Source organism: Lactuca serriola, chromosome 5 (genome assembly GCF_051521515.1).
Source record: "Lactuca serriola cultivar US96UC23 chromosome 5, Lser_US96UC23_V15, whole genome shotgun sequence".
Taxonomy (NCBI): domain Eukaryota; kingdom Viridiplantae; phylum Streptophyta; class Magnoliopsida; order Asterales; family Asteraceae; genus Lactuca; species Lactuca serriola.
Window position 1 is genome coordinate 250128214 of NC_136412.1, and position 9306 is coordinate 250137519.

Genomic DNA, 9306 nt, shown 5'->3' on the forward strand with positions numbered 1-9306 from the left:
ATTGTTTTAGATATATTTAAACTTTCACCACAAATTGATAGTTATACGCTTTTACAAGAAGTATCATATTCATTTTTGTGATAATGATATTATTTTTTATATAATTTTAAAATGATTTTTATAAGTTATTTGATAAATATGATTAATATAAAATATAATATAATTTTTTTAATAATTTTATATTATTTTAAATATAAATCTAATTTAAAATGTTTTAGAAAAAAGACTCTTAATTACTATCCTGGAAAAAGTTTCACTATCTCCCACGATCAAAAATAAAAAACAAACCTAACACCACTAAACCTAAAACGGCGGTTCCTCACAATCACAATCGATTGACTCTACTTACATTATTTCTCCATCTCTCAATCGATCGATTTCTTCAACCATGAAGCCTCTCACTACATCCGATCGATTCCTTCCGCCATCAAGCCTCTAATTCCGACCGCTCACAACCAACAACATCGTATACTTCTAGACCTCCGCCTCAAGTATCTTCTACCGACGTGCACACCTTCCGCTTCCTCTAGTCCAGTCACCGTCGGTGTCAGCCCTAATTTTAGAGATTCATGTAGCCGGAATGCCCTCCATTGGGCTTCACTTTATGGCAGGTTTTGATTTCCTGAGAATAGGTCATGATCGTGTTGTCAAGATTCAGGTAAACTGGTGTTAGTTTTTTGATGTTGTTAATTTAAGTGGGAATCTATTTTGTAGGCATATTTTCGTGGGCATAAAGTTCAAAAGCATTATAAAAAAATGGTGTGGTCTGTTGGGATAGTGGAGAAAGCGATACTCAGATGTAGACGAAAGAGTCGTAGGTTGCGTGGATTCCGTCCGGAATTGAGAGCTCCGGAATCGGAATATGATTTCCTGAGAATAGGTCGGAAACATAAATATGTTGGAGTGGAAAAGGCATTGGCTAGGGTGCATTCCATGGCTCAGAATCCTGAAGGCCAGGAACAGGACATGAGGCTCGTGGGGAAGTTTGAAAAGGTAATGTTAATGATACTCATACACATACCGTGTTAATGTGGTGGTGATTGTGATGATTGTGTTTGACTGTTGAGCCATGAAGATAGCAGCAGCAAATGACACTGAATTGAGAGTTTTTGAGGTTGTGCTACCCAATGGAACAACCAAAGCCTATTTTGCTTCTTGCTTTATGTTGTTTATTATTTCAATGTTTTGATAATCCAATCTTTTTAATGGTTGTCAGTGCTACTCTTAAGTCTTACCTCCAACAACAACCCCTTTTTCAGTTTGGTATTTCCTATTGAATGTAATATCTGTGAATTGTTTTTTATTGATTAATTTCTATTGTGAAATCGGCATTTGTCCATTTTTTTAATCTGATGTCAACACTTCTTATTAATTGCTTCAATCCATAAAAATTATGTCGACTGCAATAGGTGGCTAGGTGATTTCATATTATCTAAAGGTAAATGTACACCTCATGCATAGTTATTGTTTCTATAACCTTATAGTATATTTATTTGACGTTTCTTATTTTGAGTATTATGTATTATATATATAAACTCGATTTTCATTTTTTAAGGAATGGAATCCACTACAGACAAGTTAAAATCTCTTGTTAGGAAATGGAATTTTTTTATTGATGCTCATGTTTATGTGAAGACTACTGAAAGCTATGCACAATCAAGCCAAATTAGTCAGGTATTAATTTGTAAAGGATAATGCTATAATAGAATACAAATTAAAAGGACAATGGTATAATAGATAACGAATTAAAAAGGACTATTTTATGTTTATTTTTCAAACTGATGGGTAGTATATGATGTCAAATTGCTTAAATTTTTTTTCTATATATCCCATGATTTTACATACTCTTCCCTCTTTATAGTGCAGTACATTTTTTTCTCAGGTTGGCGGTCGGCTAAGATGGATACACAGATGCTGATATTGATGAAATTCGTAAAGAATGGTCTTCTTTTGTGGCAACCTTTATTTTTCGGTGATATTTTGTACCGGAAAAAATTATTTTCAGTAACTTAGAAATGTTTGTTAGTATTTCACATAGGATTTCTACAATATTTTTGATAAATTGTTATTGCATCTACATAATTCTGATTTTATTATAAATTTGCTTTGGAAATAAAATTAAGTCATACAAATTTTTGTATGTATTTGAATTAATCATGTCACCATTTTTGGCTATTGATATTTTTATGAGTTACTACAGATATGTTTATGTAGTATTATGTAGCTGAATTTCTATGGAATCTATTATGTCACATTTTTTCCACAACGAAAGTAGGTCGTGATAAATTTACTATGAAATATTTGCAACAGAAGTGTATTGTAGTAAATTTGCTACAAAAATAAACCGTTAGTAAATTTACTACAAAGCATTTGATGCAGAATTATGCCGTCGTAAATTCACGACGGAATATTTGCTATGCTATTATTGGTAGTGGATTCTCTATGGAAATCAACTACAGGGTTAGTTTATAGTTAATTTGCAACGGATTAACAACGGATCGGATCGTAGTTAATTTGCTACAACATTGCTACATGTATAGTTCATAGCTATTTTGCTACGGAATAAGTTTGTTGCAAATTCCGTTGCGAAGGTCCTACGGATTCCGTAACAAAAATTTACTAACGAAGAATTTTGCTATAGAATGGTTCCGTAGCAAATTCCGTCTCTAATAGTGTTTAACTACGGAATATCATGTTTTAACTACAGAATTTTTCCCTAGTTATTTCGGTTTTTTCTTGTAGTGATATACAAAGGGCTTATGGGTTAAATTTTAGATTTTTACATCAAAATGACGGGACCTGTGTTGCCATCCTTAACCTCCATATTTTGAAAATTGTATTACTTGAAGGTAGTTACTGTAAATACCTTTTTGGGGACTACTCACATGCCTTCATATGATTTTTCTAAAATTTATGGAGAATTTTACAAATCTGCCTAGCATAGCAGCTCATTCCGAACCAGGGTAAATGGTCGCTTTCACCTTAGTTAGAGGCATTTCTAGCTTTTGGGAAAAACTAGAGAAATGAAGAAGACTCAAGTGAAACCTAGGGCACCGATTTCAACTCAAAATATTGTTCCATGATTTTTCTATGATTTTTACAAGAAAGGCATAGATTGGTCAATTTTGCAATAATTCCGGCTTTCATTATTTAGGGTTATATGGCTTCTTAACCCATTAAGCCACAACCAAAATAACTTGTAACGTGGAAAAATAAGTGCTTAACAGTAGACATATAGTCTTGAGTCAAAATGATAATCACCACTTCAAATCCACCTCAAAGTAGAATGCTTTTATGTGCAAAAAGAAAGTATAATGCTATAAGTGAACTGATGGACTTAGGGTTTTTAACTTTCAATAACACCACCCCAACCTACACTAGAAACTAAATTGAAGTTGGAAACATCACCACCCATTTCCACCATGTCAGTGGTGGCTGGAGGTGGCTGCCACCACCATAACGGTGGTGGTGGTTGTGGTTTTACCAAATGGCAAAAAAGAATTATTTAGGTGCTTACTTGATCGGTTTCTTACTTCTCTTCTTAGAACCATCTCCTACACTTAACTTTAGCTTTCTTCTCCCTCACTTCCTCCCTCTTGAGCGCCTATTTCATCTCCCCCCCTTTGTCTACTCCCTTTTCTCGATCGTTACTCCAAAACGAGCCCACTAAAGCCAAATTTTTGGGCTGCTAGGTTTTTAAGCATTGATAGATTGATGGAATTCAATTAAAAACATCAAGGGGGAAGATCATACCTTCCTCTCGACATCTATATGGGCTTTATAAATTCAAATTTCCATTTTCTACCCCAAACTTCCCATAATGAAAGTTTCTACCGCATAAACAATATTCTTTGCACAAGGAGGTTTCTAAATTAACAATTCCAAATTACTTACAACACCCTCAAATACTAAATTCTTATTAATAATTCTCATTCTTTATATACTTTCATTTATTTATTATAATTGATTAATTTATTATTTACGTTTAATACAAATTTATTTTACAAACATAAATTAGGAGTTACAACGATCTTAAAAACTCACCTCTTAACTATTTTTGTTATTATTTATAGTTAATCCTATTTATTAACTGCATTTTTACCAATATTCTTTTAATAAATAATTAAAAGGAAAACGGAGTGTTACAATCTCCTGTCGCCAAATGAATCATCTTTTTAAACATCTCTACTCTTTTATGTGACTCATCACATAATGTTTGTCCCATAGAAATTCTATCTCTTTATCTCATCAAGAGATCTTCTGCTACACATCTAGTACTTAACTCATTAAATATGTATTTTTTTTATCTATGTCTATTAACATATAGGTATTCTACACAATATCATTCATGTTTAAACATACATACATGCACTTATGGTTATAATACATATAATCATTCTCTGTCTCTATCTATAGTATCTTAGGTATCTACAGATACATTTTCTGATCATCTACTAATGCGTATGATTATAATACATATAATCCCATACTATCTTTATCTACTCTTAAGGATATTACTCATAACATCTTTCTTCTTTCTTTATACATCTCTACATACTTTAGTTATACACACATGCTCGAATACAAAGATCTTAAGTGTATAACCACAAGTACATGATCTTACTCAGGATTATAATGCATATAATCCTCTTCTTTCTTTCTCTTTGTCATGCTTCGATACATGACTCTCACATAAAAACATACTTACATATATATATATATATACATATATATATATATATATATATATATATATATATAGAGAGAGAGAGAGAGAGGGTGAGAGTTACAACTCACCTTGTCAATTAGTGAAAACTAATTGTCCCACATTGGCTCCATTCCTTAATTGATGCATTCTTGATCCATCTTATTGTTCAAGGCCTATTCATACATACATACATACATACATACATACATACATACATACATCCATACATACATACATACATATATCTTAATACTTGTCTTATCCTATTAAGAGCTTATTGACTTTTTAAGTCAAAATAGCCACTTAATGGATCATAATTCTAATTTCTCATTTTCTATATTTTAATCCAATTCCAACACTAAACTAAGCACCCTATAATACCTAATTTATTATAATTTAATTTAATGCATCAATTCATCATAATTACTAGTTAGGGTTTCAAACCCCTACTCTCATTAGATTTATTCTCCATGGAGATCATTTCTAAAGCTTGGTTAAAGCTTCTAGAAATTATCAATAACATCATATATAATCTATAGAGTAATCAAAACAAGCAATCGCTTCAACTCATACAAACATCGTTAAACCCTAACTAGCTTAATTAAGGAGAAGATGATTACCTCATTAGTTTCCAATTTTTAATCCAAGCATACAAAATTTTAATCGTATGGTGAACCTTCTTCCTTTTCCAAATCGTCAGAGCTTATATATAGAGGTGTTTGGGGTTTCTTATGAAGAGAATGAACTGAAACTGAGGTTTTGATTTGTTGCATAACCGCGCCATGGTGACCACTTGAATTACAGTCAACGACAACCTACTTTGCGCCACTGCACCATGGTAAACCTATTATTGTGCCATGATAAAGTTCATTGATATTTCCTCTATCATTGCAAAGTTCACTTGAATCGCAGTCAATGGCAACCTATGTTGCGGTGACTGCTTGACAGGGTTGATTCCATTCCAACTTTGGGACAATTTTGTACTCACTTCTAACCTTCATAACTTCTTCGTTTCTTACCCGCTTTCTATGGTATTTATATCTATGCGAAGGTAGGAACATACTATACACTATTGTTAACTCATATCTTAATGACATAATACATTTCTTAATCTGTTAAGTCATAAATTTGGCCTAAAACATAAAAATTTCCATTTTACCCTTTCGGCCAAAATGCATCTTCCCGTGCATGCTTTCTCTTGACATTACTCCTTTAAAATCTTCTAAGTGACTGAAAATTATCTTGGACATTTTCATGAAGCCACAACTTCATAATCTCATCATTTTCTCACAAATGACCATTTTTCCCTTTTGGTCAATATTTGACTAAGAGTTAACTTTCTTTAAGTATCAGGTTCTTACACATGCATCCAACATCCAATTTAGCAAATCGTCCTTATCATAGTGGGTACCATTTTCCTTAACACCCAGGCATCACATGAATCATATATAATGTAGCCCTCTTTATATTTGGAATAAATTTGTGTCACCAAAAAGAATATGGATATATATTAAATACTAACAATAATATCGTGAATAATGATTACATGTATCTCTAATACCTATTTAGGTTCAAGGTCCTCTAGATTGTTTAGGGATGTTGTATCTTATCTAGGTTAATAAAAACTTATATAGACCCAATTTCACTCTTTATATTTCTCCATAATTTATCAAAAAAAGGTGGATCGCCTTAGGCATCGACCTCCTTAATATGAAGCCAAAATGATTTTTTGCTATTATTCAAACATGCTTCAACCTAACCTTTGTGATTGTCTCCTAAGGTTTCATAGTATGACCTTTAAGATATATATATATATATATATATATATATATATATATATATATATATATATATATGGAGGCTAATATAGTCTCTCCAAAAGAGTCCTAGATGGAAAAAGGAGACTCCAACATATATGAAGACATAAGAGACTATATCACATCAATATGGTAAACATTAGGGTTGTAAACCGATCTTGAATAGGCCTGAATTGGTTCACAACCAGCCCGAACTAGACGAGAACCGCAAGTACCAAAATTGGTTAGGTTGTGCACAGGGAACCAAGAACTGAACCAAATAAAACTATCGATTCCAACTTGTTCAGGTTCAGTTCCTTTCAACTAGGAAGTATGTTATCTAAGAAGGTATTCGATGCCAAAACCGGCTTGAATTGAAGCAGAACCGAATACTAAACATGGTGAATTAGGAGAACCAGATCAAATAACACTAATTGGTACCAACTGGTTTCGATTTGTTTTTTCGGTTAAAAAGATCATCTCTAGCATACACTAACACCCTTCCAGAAAATGAGGCTCGATGAAGTCGAAAAAGGATATGTTAAGCCATACGGGTGTGAGCATTGACTTTAATACCATGTAAGATATATGCGGAGTCCAACATTACCTCTAACGTCCCAAAAATACCCAAGTGAATTTTTTTTAATCAATCAAACCATTCATTCATTTGTTCCAAAAAAAAAAGTAATAGCATTCTCAAAACATCAGAGTAAAAATCACAAATAGTCAATGTTGAATAAACTCTAGAACTCGAAGTACCTGGAAAAAAAAGTTTAAACCACAAACCTTAGTGAGTTCCCCAAAATACCGCATACCATACATAGCAATGAGTCAGCCCGCACATTGGGCTCATCCCATAATAACGGGCCTAGCCCCACAAATCATTGGGCCCAAACCATCATGAAAATAGGCCCAGTCCAACATGTCAATTGACCAAGTCTAACATGAAAATGGGCCCATCCTAACATGGATTCTAATGGGCCTAGCCCAACACACAATGCAAGAGTTAAAAAGACAACTAGCATCCTACATAGTATGGTGAGAATACTCACCTGTCTCACAAGATCATCCAAACCACAGCTCAATGCCCCACAACAGATGCTACAACACTCCTATCAAAACATACAAGGTCCAACCTTATTGTACACACCAGATCCATCAATCATGACCAAAAGTCAACCCAGATCAACAAGTCAGCCGTCCAAGGTGAACCCTGAAAGTCAACAGCCCAAAAATCACCTTAGCGAATCTCTACGTCGTGGCATTCCATTGGCCACATCGTGGCAGCGCAAAGACAAAATAGTCGAGTAGCATCCCAGTCGCCACAGTGTGGCAGCCAAAAATTGCCATGGTGTAGTAGTTGGGTCTTAATAGCTTAATTGATTAATTTATTTTCTTTGTCCTTAAGAGCTCCAAAGCTCATACCTGATACCCCCAAGGTCTTAATGGATAAAGTTTCCAAATTTATCCCTTAAGTCATCCCAATAAGCCAAGACTTCTAACCTTAAGTCCTTAATAACATCATAAGACATGAGTTAACCCTTTAAGCTCTTAATCAAGCAAATCGCCCAACCAAACTTCCCAAAAGACTTTTATACCCACAATACACCATAAAATAACTATGCTTTATGGATGCATGTCTCACCTAAATAGGTCAAAACCAAGGAAGAAAAGGGCTCAAATTTGCATGAGGCCAAATACACCAAGGAACACTAGATCTGGAACATATAACTTCAAATCGACCTCTAGGATCCATAAACTTGCCAACCTTATGGAATATATTCTTTTAAACTCTCACAATATGAAGAAAAAGGACAAGAATCCCAAATCTAGAAGCACAACCTAGAAAGCTTGGAACTTGAATACTCACAAGGGTCCAAAATATGCTCAACATGGTGATGATGAAGTTGCTTGCTGGATTAATGCACCAAAACACCTTTTTCATCTTCTTCAAGGCGCCAAAAATACCAAAATGAACCAAAACTCTCTAAGGGAGTCTAGGTTTTTGAGGTAGAGGGTTGGAAGCTAAAGAGGATGCCCTACTCTTATGGAAATGTTGCTTAAATATGGGAGTCAACCTATTGCCATGACGTGGAACTCATTAAAAACACGCATTTCATCTATTCTATGCTACGTCATGAGCATCCTTACACCACGTCGTGGCACAAATTTTTTCCCAAAAACTCCATCTCGGACCTTGATAAATATTAAGCTAAACCAATTTGGAACATGGGTGTTTCAACTCTCCCCCACTTAAATTAGATTTCGTCCTCGAAATCATTCCTTACAAATTACTCTATCACTCTTGACGAACCTGCCAGAATTTTCTGAATTCGATTAGGACTAAGAAGTCCTCTCGTACAGACGACCGCCTTCGAACACTACAATCAAAGCCCAAATCTTAGCAGAGATCACCTATCTTGATGGAAAACGATCCTTAACGCTCCGCCCCTCAACCAACCAAATAAGGTTCAATTGTCCTGCCCAAAAATTGAAAACCCTATACTATGTCTGACTTTTAGGTACATGGGACCATCATCTACCACCTCCATAATCACTTCACTCCGCAACCTGAACCGAGCATAAAAAAAAGAAAACAAAATTCGCGCCTTAAAAAAAACGTGTGGCATAACGCGACAAGGTGTGCCTTGAAATGTTATTTGGGCATCACACTTAACAAACATGCCTTGTACGTTGTTGACATAGCTAAACCACGCCACACACTATGACACATCTTGGAGAGTGCCATGGTGTGCCTTTTAGAACCATGGTCTCTATAGAAAGCCATATATAAGAATGGAG

The 9306-nt window shown here is 34.4% G+C and overlaps 1 long non-coding RNA gene across 1 annotated transcript; it reads left to right on the forward strand.

The window, feature by feature from the left end:
- Nucleotides 1-300: 300 nt before the first annotated feature.
- On the forward strand, nt 301-2118 carry LOC145051550 (uncharacterized). The gene is made up of 3 exons (XR_013683696.1): nt 301-632; nt 715-1674; nt 1883-2118. It is a non-coding gene; the product is annotated as an uncharacterized LOC145051550 (long non-coding RNA).
- Nucleotides 2119-9306: the final 7188 nt, after the last annotated feature.